This window comes from Podarcis pityusensis (assembly GCF_964106645.2).
Source record: "Podarcis pityusensis genome assembly, chromosome: 3".
Taxonomy (NCBI): domain Eukaryota; kingdom Metazoa; phylum Chordata; class Lepidosauria; order Squamata; family Lacertidae; genus Podarcis; species Podarcis pityusensis.
In genome coordinates, this window is record NC_138026.1 from 45847050 (window position 1) to 45860050 (window position 13001).

A 13001-nucleotide genomic window follows, 5' to 3' on the forward strand; every position below is an offset into this window, starting at 1 on the left:
CATCTGGAGGGCCGAGGTTGAGGAAGCCTGTGTTAACAAAATGCATAGATCCCCCCCCATGACTGTATCTGTTGGTACTTTTTTTTTTAAGGTGCCAGCACCTGGCTGATGTCAACAGGCAGGGAGTTCCAAAGTCTGCGACACTAAAAGATCTTACAAACGTTGAACAAGTTTTATGTGGTGCCTCTAACAGTGTCTTAATTCCTATTAATGTCTTAATTCCTGATATAGGAAGAAGGGGGGAAAGATAGCATGGGTTTAGGACTTACTGGAAAAGGTTCCTAAGAGTTTTTTTGTGGTATTTGGGCATTGGATTGACATTGCCTTGATTTTATACCGTCTACACAAATTCTTGCTTTCCCTGTGTGCAACCTTTGCCATTTGTAAATCACCAGTTTACTGCAAAATCCACCATAAGAGTCCAGAATTCAGCTCTTCGATTTCCCACCTCTGAGGGAATAGAGTAGGATGAAACAATGATAGTAATGCTGGGCATATTTTGAGTCTGAGTACGTAAATCTCCTAAAAAGTGGATACGTTGAAAATAGTTGAAATTCAGGATACAGTGGTAGTTAAGGTTACTTTCACTTTTGCAGAAGCTGAAAGTATTGTGTATAACAATGTAGTTTTAGTTAGTCAGACTTGGTCAGGACTCCCTCAGACCAAGACTACTACTGATTAGAAATATTCAGAAATATGAATCTATTTATACTATGCTTATCTGGAAAATCTATAGCTTGAAAATAGGCACCCTTGATTTACATATATGAAGAATAAAGCATGTGTGCACTACAGACGGAGACTCTTGAGAGTCCCATGGACTGCAAAAAGATCAAACCTCTCCATTCTTAAGGAAATCAGCCCTGAGTGCTCACCGGAAGGACAGATCGTGAAGCTGAGGCTCCAATACTTTGGCCACCTCATGAGAAGAGAAGACTCCCTGGAAAAGACCCTGATGTTGGGAAAGATGGAGGGCACAAGGAGAAGGCGACGACAGAGGACGAGATGGTTGGACAGTGTTTTCTAAGCTACCAGCATGAGTTTGACCAAACTGCGGGAGGCAGTGGAAGACAGGAGTGCCTGGCAAGGTCAGGTCCATGGGGTCACGAAGAGTCGGACACGACTAAACAACAACAACACTAAAGACATGCACCAGCATCAAGAGTCTTTATATATATATAATTTTACTTCCCAGGCAGCTCTCTAAGGGGCCTCCACTCCCTCCCCGCACTCCAACCCTCAGAAGTCATTTCTTATCTGCATTTGACTTCAGGAAGCAGGTTGATCTATTCTGAGTTGCTCTGTTCTCTGTCCAGTTTTACTTGTGCTTCATGCCCATAACAGCTATGTTTCCTATCATGCAGTATTATGAGGAAGAAAAAGAAAAAACTATAACCCCCCTCTCTTTGGACAGAAATTAATGAAATATGCAGGCATAGCAAAGGGATTAATCTTGCCAAATTGCAAACAAATCCATCCAGGGGCTTGAGGGCTGGGCAACTTTATTTTTATTTTTTGAAAAAGGAAGCATCTAACGTTTGGGAAGAACTGGATAAAATTTGCAGCCTTGGTTCCCCTTTCTGAGAGCATGAACTCAACCAGATTTTAGAAGGAGAGCTACCGTGGCAGCAATTGCAGGTTGGAGTGTGTAAAAAGGGGAATTGCTAAACCTCCCATAATGCTTTGTGGGCAATTGGTTTCAAAATTGCAGGCATGAGAGAGGTGCCCCTGGATAACAAATCTGTCAAACTGCAGACAGATAGTTTCAGGGGCATTTGTGCTCTGTATCTTTAAAGTTGATTAGGAGAGTAGTAGAAAGTGAATCACTTTCCTCCATGTGATTCTGTTCCTGTTTATTTATCCCTCCCCCAATCCGCTTGGATCTGATAGCCATGGAAAAACTTCCCTCGTTTTGGGAAAGCAAGACGTGTCCATTGGAAAGCAGCGTCTTGTTAAGTTTCGCTTATTGAAAGCTCCACCCTTTCCGCAGCCCCAACGCCCACTAACTTTATGGCTAGTAAATGAGACATAGGTTTTCCCTGGCAAGATACTATATGCACTTAATGTACTTGCGTTTTTAAAAAACGTATTGAGTTATGAAGTACAAGGAGGCACTCTGTGTGACTTCGCTTTGCCCTGTTGCACCTTATGGAAGTTCCTCTATGCTCTGTCAAGGTATACATCCTCCAGATATGAGTTCTGCTCATTATTCAGAGATTGTACAGCACATATATACACCTCTGGTACATATGTATTCTTCTGTATGTGGCACACCTGCTTAAATATTTTTTGGAATTCGTAAGTTGTATCAACCACTGTGTATTTTAGCGTCTCATAGATATTTACATACGTATGCCAAAATATGTAACGAAGTTGATTCTCTGCCAAAACAAAAGCTGCCATTGTACCACCCAAATGGGCTACAGATTGTTGTGTCCTCCACTTCTGGTACAACTTCAATTCAAAAAGTATCAGCTGTTACCTGCATGCTCACAAGATCTTTCCTTGGCAGGAGACCAGCTGGCAGCAATGCGGGGGGCGGGGCGGAGAGATAAGAAGATAAGGCTTACTAAGGCAGGGGATCCCAAGTGCCCTGTGTTACTGGCATTGCTGATTACTCTGCAGATTCAGAAAACAACTGGGCTGAGGGTGAGAGAGCATAGCAGGAAAGCTCCCCCCTTTCTATTCTCTGTCTAGAAAAATAATCTTGGTGAGGCAGAATGTCTGACTGGTTAGGAACCACTTGAGAAACTGGGCCCTTGTCTCTACGCCAAGGTTATATTTTACTGCCAGTAACATGACCAGTGGTCAGGGATGATAGAATTGTAGTCTCAAAACATCTGGAGGGCCGAGGTTGAGGAAGCCTGGTTAAGGATATGTTACTTTTAGGTGGCAATTCTATACCTACTTACTTGGAAGTAAGACCCATTGAACTCAATGGACTTATTTTCAAATTGACTTGTATCGGATTATGTTTTCATTTACCAAATTACTGGATTTTCATTTAGATGCCATGGAAAACCATAAAAATAAGCAATTTTTTTAACCTGAAAAAATTTACATCCCTATTTCTTTCTTTTCCAGCAGAAGGGCAATATATATATATATAAATTGATGGATTCTTTGTTTTATATTTCAGAACACTGAGCATATGGCCGTTTCTGCCTGTGTTCACAGCTTTGCAGCTATGCCTGTCAACATCCACCAGAGAGCAGAGCAGCTCTAACACCCGGGTCTTTTATGCTTTGGAAATCAATGGAGACAGCTACACAGCCAGATCCTGGCCAAACAACATGGATTGCAGTTCATTTCAAAGGTCAGCGCATATTTAAACTTGCTTCATTACTTCCACCTTTATGCCTGAGATTTTCATTTTTTGAAAATCAGTTTACCTAGGTTCCTTTAGAGACAGAAAAAAAATGAAAGTGCTGAGTCCTATTTTCATTTGGAGATATCAAGCTTTTTATCAAATTATAGTGGTGGCGTTTCAGAATATTTCATATCTGATCAGAAAGAAAATCCAAAAATAATTTTCTCTTTATTCAAGAGTCTTTCAGGCACTAGGACTGTTTTATTTATTACTTGATATCCGTGCACTAGTCAATCATTTTTGAATTCAGACAAGAAAATAGAATTCTTATTTTTAACAGTGTATTAAAAAAAAATCCTAAAAATGTGTACTGTTGAAATGCTGTAGGTTTTATTTCTAGCATAAAATTAGAGACCCACTTCTCATTCTGCTGAATGTGTAATGTTGGTTTTAACCACAATAGATTATAATGAAGCTGTACGTTTAAGAAAAGCATCTTACATTAGTTAATTATGGGCACTACACCTCCTGTGTATTTGTACAGCAACATTTATCTTTTAGCTTTCAGGCTCTTGGCTGCCTTGTATCATTGAGAACACTTCCATGTAGTTCTATTCCGAAATATCGGTGCTTTCACGTTGTGTGCCCATGCGTGTGTGGAGCATTTTTTAATGTTAATGTTTCATCTGAATATGATTCTAAAGAATGGATCACCTCTTTTGTTTATTAGCCCAATAGAACTGTTGCTCTGCTGTATAACTCAGTAACATTTTCTGGAGGAGAAATAAGGACTTCGGGGACCTAATTTCAGATCTTGCAGTCCTTTTGTTTTCTATGAATATATGAAACAAACCTAAACATAAGTCTTCAAGTAGTAATTTTCTCTTCTGTGATGTGTTCAGCGACCATTGCTTTCTTCAATAAATTAATCCCCACAGCCTTCCCCGCAGAATTCTCATCTCTCATACCTCAAGAACTGCAGCATGATGAGAAGGAAGCCAGAAATGGCCTTCTTGATGACATACCCCTTGCAGGCAGCCCAACACGTAGTGCTGCCCATCTCTTCTTTCTGATACCCAGTATGGTTCCCGTGTCAGGAGAAAAAGCATTGCTTAATGTCAGTGCTAAACCTTACAACCTTAAGCAGGGATAAGTCAACAACATGTGACATGATTGTCAAAACATCTACACTTGCTGCCCATCTGCTACTGAGCCTGGTTCAAGATTCTTGCATGGTTCAAGTCCTGAACGACTTAGATCCAGGATACCTTAGGGACTGCCTGGACTCTTATATCCCAGATTGATCACTGAAATCATCTATAAGAATGTTGTTGGTTGTCCTCTGACTTGGCAAGGCTCATTTGACATCAAAGTAAAACCAAGCCTACAGTGTCACTGACCCAGTTTTGTGGAATGATTTTCCAGTTTCAGCAGGAATCTTCTATATTCAACTTTACATGTTTGCTTTTGCTGAAAAGTTTCCTTTGGTGCCAGGCTTATGCAAGCAATTAACACAAATATTTTTTGAAATAGTTGGTAATCCATTATTTATTTATTTATTTATTTATTTATTTTTAAAAACCCACAACAGTGGCTTTTATTGTGTATACAGTCATACCTTGGAAGTCGAACGGAATCTATTCCGGAAGGCTGTTCGACTTCCAAAATATTCAAAAACCAAATCATGGCTTCTGATTGGCTGCAGAAGCCCCTTTGGACGTTCAGCTTCCAAAAATAGTTCGCAAACCAGAACAGCCACTTCTGGGTTTGCAACGTTCGGAAGCCAAAAGGTTCAGGAACTAAGCTGTTCGAAAACCAAGGTATGACTGTATATAATTGTTGTAAACTTTTATTTTTTGTAAAAAATGAAATTGTTGTATACAATTACTTTTCTAAATTAGCAAGTCACCATATGGGTGCCATTTCCAGTGGTCAATCCTGATTCATGTCCATTGCAGAGTAAAGAAGGGAAACTTTTGGTACCTTGAATTGGAGAGGAGTATGACAATAAATTAGCATGTTTTAGGGAATGCACTTTTTGTGGCGGCAGGGCGGGAGATATGCAGCAATTGACATAACTACGAATGCCAATACTTGATGTTCATTCTGGGAAGTTCATCCTAGCTTTTCCATGAGAAAAATTGTGTTCTGGCACAATCTATTTAACTATGCATTACGGTAATGATTCAGGACACTAAGCCTGCACTATATTTGATGAATAATGGTTCCAGAGTGGCTGGGGGTTACCCACTCCAGTATTTTATGTTAATAAGGAAGACCTTATAAGATGATAAAATTCCAGAAGAGATTTCCTTAGCCCCTGTTTTATGCGTGTTATCTGAGTGAAAGGACAGGATTTCTTAACCCCTGAATTTACCAAGGGCAGCATATGACTTCCTCCTAATGGGTCTATGTTTACTACTACTTCTTCAAAAATGGATCTATAGCAGAATCCTTAAAACTTAGCAGTTTTTGACCTGTTCAACACACTGCCATTGTAGGGACTGTGTGCAAGACAATAGAAGAAATAAAACTGATGACTAAAATAGTTAATAATATCCTTATGCTTGTGGATTTCAGTTTGTTGTATGAGCAAGAGTTCCCGCTCTTAGCATTCGTACTTGAAGTATGAAGTAGCAGCCGCTGTGGTATTTAGAGCTTAGGGTCTTTAAGCCACAAGGAGCACTGGTGCAGACTTAAAGATTCAAATGTCATTAAGCTTAATATTTTTTCAAACTTCTTGTGGGCTTGTAATAAGCTTACTCTATGTGCTATATGATAAGACAGGATGAGGCTAGAACATGTATTTGACAAAATACCCAAAAGAGCTTTGGTAAAGTTGCTATAGCTAAGAAGCCTTACGGCTAGTAGGAACTGGATTTGTATTTATTTATTTTAGGCTACAGCAAAAAAAATGGCAGATGATTCACATATGATTCTTTCTTTCTCTCTCTCCACATGAGTAGCCTTGACATTCTGTGGATTATGGTGGCCATGGGACTTATTATTTAAAGGGGAAGGGATAGCCCTCAATTTAAAGGAGTCCTCTGTTTGAAAGACTGTCTGCCCCAAGCCTAGTTTACAAATAATGAACAGTTAGAAGACAGAGCAGGGCCTTGAAACTGCCCATTAACTGAGTGGCCAACTAAGGAGGCACACATACCAACCGGTCACCCAGTCTTCCACACTATAGGGATATATACTATATTTATATTTAGCTTATAAATACAAATTTAGTGATAATTATTATCACTAAACGCAGGTGGCGCTGTGGGTTAAACCACAGAGCCTAGGACCTGCCGATCAGAAGGTCGGCAGTTTGAATCCCCGCAATGGGGTGAGCTCCCGTTGCTTGGTCCCTGCTCCTGCCAACCTAGCAGTTTGAAAGCATGTCAAAGTGCAAGTAGATAAATAGGTACCGCTCCGGCGGGAAGGTAAACGGCGTTTCCGTGTGCTGCTCTGGTTTGCCAGAAGTGGCTTAGTCATGCTGGCCACATGACCCAGAAGCTGTACGCCGGCTCCCTTGGCCAATAAAGCGAGATGAGCGCCGCAACCCCAGAGTCGGCCACGACTGGACCTAATGGTCAGGGGTCCCTTTACCTTTATTATAAGTACAAAGTAGCATATTTTGGGCATATGTCTTTTTGGGCAGTGCTTTAGAGTCTACTCTGCTTTGAATGCATGTGTTCATGAAGAAATGTAACACGAACTGGGCAATCACAGCCAGGAAAAATTTCTGAGTGACTTCAGAGCTTGGTGAAGGTTTCTTGACCCATAAAGTGTTCCATGAATGCCTGACAGGCCCCATGGAACTCAGCACTTCATTATTAATGGTACCAGACATAAGCAAGTAGAACCAGTGGTGATCCAGATCTTCCACCACCTTCTGAGAGCGTCCATTCCACTGTTGAACAGCTCTTACTGTCAGAAAATTCTTCCTGATGTCTAGTCAGAATCTGCTTACCTGAAGCTATTGGTTTGAGTCCTACCCTCCAAAGCAGGAGAAAACAAGCTTGTTTCATCTTCCATGTGACAGCACTTGAGATATTTGAAGATGGCTATCTTCAAATCTCAGTCTCCTCTTTTCCAGGCTAAACATTCCCAGCTTCTTCAACCGTTCCTCATAAGGCTTGGTTCCAGGCTCTTGATCATCTTGGCCTATGCACAATAGGCTTCTGACAGTGAGGAAATTCTAATGGGGCTTTTGGATCTTTTCTACCCAAATGCACAAGCGGGATTTGTGTGTGTTTTTGAAGATTAATGAATTTAGCTCTGAGGAGAGGAATTCTTTAACTGGAAGATTATTTTCCACAACCTTAAGATGGAACTTAAGTTTTGGGGTGATAAGGAGGTTTACATTGCCTCCAACCACTAAGTAATGCTACTCAATCTTGCTTCTATTTGCCCATCATATAGTTTAACACATAAAATAAAGCTGAAGGTTTGTTACTGTAAATAATGCCATTTCTCTTCATTTCTGCTCTCTGTCTTTCAAGGGACCCATGTGTTTCCTTGTGGGAGACTGATGTGTTACGCTGATTTTATCATTTCAAAAAATTAGAGGAAACATCTATTATAGTTTCCTGGTCTCAATACCCTTGGTGCATCCTAGCAGAGGCTAAGTCTAATTAAGGCTGCATAACATTGCTTGCACTCCACCTTAATAATATTACAAAGCACAGACTATATATTATTCCCAAATCACCATCCTCCCTACCGTTTTATTTAACATCCAGTCTTGAAGAAGAATTCCAGAGTACTCAAAAGATTGCTTTTGAAACCGACATTTTTGATGATCCTAATAATGATATTATCCTATTGTGACTTTCTGAAGTTTTTCCAAACATGACCTGTGTTTCTTTAGATATAGTAGCAGATAACACTCGCCACCCCGAATTGCATAGTTTTTATGGCTCAGGGCTTGAAGGCCCAACTAGATGTGAATTTAATTATGTGGATGCAATTAATGTGTATGCTTTTTGTTATTTAAAAAAAGCAGCCGTGGGGTAGTCTAAGCAGCCTTGGGGCTGTGGAAATGGGGAGAGGAAGGCTAACTTTTTCTCTGCCTGCATCAGGCTCAACAAACATGGCCGATTGAAGCTCCTGCTTATATTTCAAGGAAGCTTCCATTGGTACCAATGGGAGCCTTGTTTTTCTGCTTGGCAGTCACATTAGATAAATAATGGAAACTATTATATTGTGGATCTCAGAAGGATTTTTTTTAGATGCTCAGCTATAAGCTTGCTACAACAAGCTTCATTTTCTTGCCATCTTGTCTTAACTGGGTACATCAGGCTGTTGTGGTGGTCTACATATATTACACATTATTGTTGTTTAGTCATTTAGTCGTGTCTGAACATTTAGTTGTGTTCGTGACCTCATGGACCAGAGCATGCCAGGCACTCCTGTCTTCCACTGCCTCCCGCAGTTTGGTCAAGCTCATGCTGGTAGCTTCGAGAACACTGTCCAACCATCTCGTCCTCTGCCATCCCCTTCTCTTTGTGCCCTTGTGTAATAATGTGTAATATTACACATTACATTGTTATAACTTTATACAGGCATTCAGCTAAGACCACTCTGCAACAGACAAAAGATTGTGAATTCTTTATTGACATTATCTTTTGGCCAGTAATACAGAAACTGCAGTTCCAGTTTCACAAGTTAGCATTATTAATACAATGTTCAAAATGACATTTAATAGTAATAATTGTCCATGATTTATTTTAATGTCATCTCTTGTGCATCATTGTATCTACATCTTAAGAAAGAATTATGGAAAAGAAAGATATCTGCAAGGCAGACTATGTTGTTTGCCACATGAGTTTCAAACATGTGGTCCTTTTTCACTTCTCTCTGGAAAGTACAGATAGTGCGGTCACCTGTCACAACTTGAGAGGATTGCTATTCCACAGAGAATGGACAGGGGCACACAAAGCCCTGCTCCAAGTTACTGCAGAATGAGTTTCTGAGATCTTTGGAACTTTACAGTAGAAACTTTCTAGCAGACTGCATCAAAGAGATAAGGAGATCTCTCATGTAACCTATTCCTGAGCTGCAGAGGACCTTATATGTTAGCAATAGCACCTTGAATCTGACCTGGTAGCAGACTGGAAGACAGTGCAAATCCCACAAGTAGTCTGTTAAATGCACAAGCAAAACTAGCTGCTGTGTTCTGCAGCTTCTGGGTAGCCTCACGCAGAACGCATTACAGGAATCCAATTGTAAGGTTACCAGAGCATGGTCCAGCTGTCCTAATCCAGGAATTGCTGTAGCTGTATTACCAACCAAAGTTCTCAATTTATGAATTCAACCCCTAGTGAATTAGACCTCCTCTAGTCCACTTGGTTTTCATGCATTGTTTCAGGAGTGTCACGGTTGTTCTCAGGATCAGATGAGATTAATAGAAAAAATAGCCGGCTGTCCTCAGCATTTTGCCATCACTCCCCAGAAAAAAATGGGTGTATTATGAACAAGGTTCAAATGATTCATTATATAACTGGAAGATGAAGGACTTTTCTATCACTTTTGGACAAGAATTCAAAATTTTAGGTATTAGCTATCATGCCGTCTTCCAACCCTTAATTTCCTTAAGCTGTGCATGCTCGTTTCTTTCAGCCTTGCCTTGTACACTACATAGTTTTAACGTTTAACCCCTTATTTACTACTCTTCCTCTTCAGGACATTCTTTTTTTCTCATTAGGACAACAATGAAGGTCCAGAATCAAAAGCTCCAAAGAATGTATCAAATTTTATATTTGTGCACCAATTCCTGAGTGTTCATTTGGATGCAGAAGCTCCCATGTTCAGCCCTGAAATCTAAGGTTGGGAGAATCTCCCCTGGAGACCTATTGACTAACGGAGTGGACACTACAGTGGTACCTCGGGTTAAGTACTTAATTCGTTCCGGAGGTCCATTCTTAACCTGAAACTGTTCTTAACTTGAAGACCACTTTAGCTAATGGGGCTTCCTGCTGCTGCACCGCCGGAGCATGATTTCTGTTCTCATCCTGAAGCAAAGTTCTTAACCTGAGGTACTATTTCTGGGTTAGTGGAGTACATAACTTGAAGCATCTGTAACCTGAGGTACCACTGTACTGGTCTGGAGGGGCTGGAGGCCTACCTCAGTATAAGGCAATGGATAATAACATACAGTATATATGCGCTCCACCACCACCACCCCAGCAAAATACAGCTAAATAGAATCCAATTCTTGTCCATTTCCTACTTAAGCATATTGTGTAAGCAAGAATCTCAAAAACAAACACACAAAGTGGTCTCATGGGATCTAATTCGCTATGTGGTATGAGTATGATGGCTAGTAATGTCTGCTCTTGTTTACAGTATGCAAAGTGCTCTATTATTTTTTTATCTCATTTATATTTGCAACAACCCTGTTTGGTATATATACAATCTCTTGCCCAATTCTTATTAATTCAGGGGAATCCCACTGGTTTCTGTGACCTTGCAGCCAGTTGGAGGGGTGGGGGAATTGGCACAGCCTTGTTTGAGGCTGCCCAGAATAACCTTGGTTGCGTCTTCCATAGGCAAACTTAAGTTTTGCCTATTGCAGAACGTTGATGCCAGACACTGGTAGGCACATAGGAGTATTCAGTGCTGTGTGTGCTTTTTCTAATAGAAAAAAATAGGTGCTGGTACTCACCATGAAGTTGTTACACTAAGTGCCACATTTTTAACATTTGGAAAAAAGGTACCATTGAGTACCCTCAGGAAAAAAGCACTGACGGTACTCCTAACTCATTATTCTGGGCAAAAGTCAATATTGTCCAGACTATGCATATACCCCAGAGCTTCAGATGAATATTTCTGGTGAGGTTTTTTGTGTGTGTATCTGCTGCGGCGTACGCATGTGTGTGTGTGTGTTTGCGCTGCGCTGGCCCGCACCTGTCCGTTTGTCAGCTTGCGCTTCGTTTGGTGGCTCGCACAGCTTCATCTGCCCTCTGCACATGTGATTAAATATTAATTAGGCTTCTAATATAAGCAAGTGAGTTCACAGGCCCAAGCGCCACATACATAATGCATGAGGTACCCGAAGGCTCAGCCTGAAAAGCTGATTGGCCACCTTGGATTTGTATAATTATGAAGTTTCATTATTAACAGTGGAGGCAGTGGAGAGATTTGCCTAGCTTGAGGGACTTTGAAAGCATAAGCTGTCTCATTAGGGAAAAGGGGAATAAGGCATAATATGCAAACTTGTTAGCAGGAGGGGTAGGGAGGGAAAAAAAATAAAAATTAAGCCCCGTTCTTTAACAGGAGCATTGTGTGTGTATGTGTGCGGGTATATATTAAAAAATAATTTAAGATGGCGGGGAAAACCTGAAATTCAAATATAAGAGTTTGCCTGCTCTGCCTTTCACCACTTTCCTTTTATTCGGGAGGCTCTTTTTTGCTTCAAAGCATTTACGCTTCATATATAACAATCTTTAATATTTTACTGAAAAATCCACAGGTAGCTTAATAGGTTCAGCAAAGTGAGAGGTGTGGAGGTGTGAGAGAATGAAGACCGTCCAGGGTTCTTGCTAGAATGTGTGTTGTGCATGCAATTAAATCTCAAGGTCAAACAATTTACAGACAATTACTTTTCTAACATCTCCAGAAATGCCTGCTTACACGTCTTTAATTTTAAATGATACTGATATTCCAATTCTCCCCAAAGGTTAATGCTGACTAAATCCAGCTGTGACCTGACACGATGCGACAGCACACTGCCTAATTATCCTCTGGATAGTCATTTACTTTAAACCATTAAAGGAATAGGCTGAGAAGATGATTTAGAACTCTGGAAGAGGAAAAAAAAAACCCTGTTACTCTTACTTTTTTCTTCTTCTTGAAGCTAGGATGGGCTGGAAAATAAAAATAAAAATCTTGCTAAATGTTAGCCATTTGCTTGTGATAACAGAAAATTGTCCATCCTGCTTTCTCTCCCCTCCTCCACTTGAAAAAAAAGAAGGCAGGTTAAATTGCTAACTAGTTCATTTTATCCATTGCCGGTGGCTTGGCACTAAATGTCAGTGACAAATTTTGTACTTGTCTTGAAGAATGAATTAAGTTATGCACAAAAGCTATAGTGCTCTTTTTAAGATGAGTGAATTGCAAAGAAAGTGGGGGGAGTTGCTCTTTTGGGGGGAAAAAAGATTATATCGATTAAAGGCCTTTTCTATTGTAATGGAAGATAGGTAGTGGTTTAAGATAATTCTAAGAGTTACCTCCCACGGAGGCTGCAGTCCTTTGCTAGAAATTTCTCTAAGAGCTCTCATGTCACTTCATATAGCATGATTATTATCATAAGGCCATTTGTGATGGTAAGGAAAAAACAATTACAGAAGGCAACAACAATTATTGATTGACTAAAGTAAAACTTGCTCCCTTCCATTCAAAGTGGTCAGCTTTTTACTACTATTAGGTAAAACTTTTTTACCATACACATACACACACACACACACACACACACACACAGTGTGTGTGTGAGAGAGAGAGAGACAGAGAGAGAGAGAACAATTTTCAATACAGTATTGCCTGTGAACAGCTGATAAGGAAGAATAATTTATCCAACAATTTGTTTTTGAAGAATCTAACAGAGGCTTCATAATCCATCCAGCTCTTACCTGTTGGGAGCGGTTCTCCCCTTTCATTTATGAGTCAACAAAATATCAAATTACACATGTTAACATCA

The 13001-nt window shown here is 40.3% G+C and overlaps 1 long non-coding RNA gene across 1 annotated transcript in view; it reads left to right on the forward strand.

Moving 5' to 3' along the window:
- LOC308472562 overlaps positions 1-13001 on the forward strand; it is a 197286-nt gene that overhangs the window by 21549 nt on the left and 162736 nt on the right. The window contains exon 3 of the long non-coding RNA XR_013983579.1: positions 3140-3316. This is a non-coding gene — a long non-coding RNA (uncharacterized lncRNA). The remainder of the gene's footprint in view (positions 1-3139; positions 3317-13001) is intronic.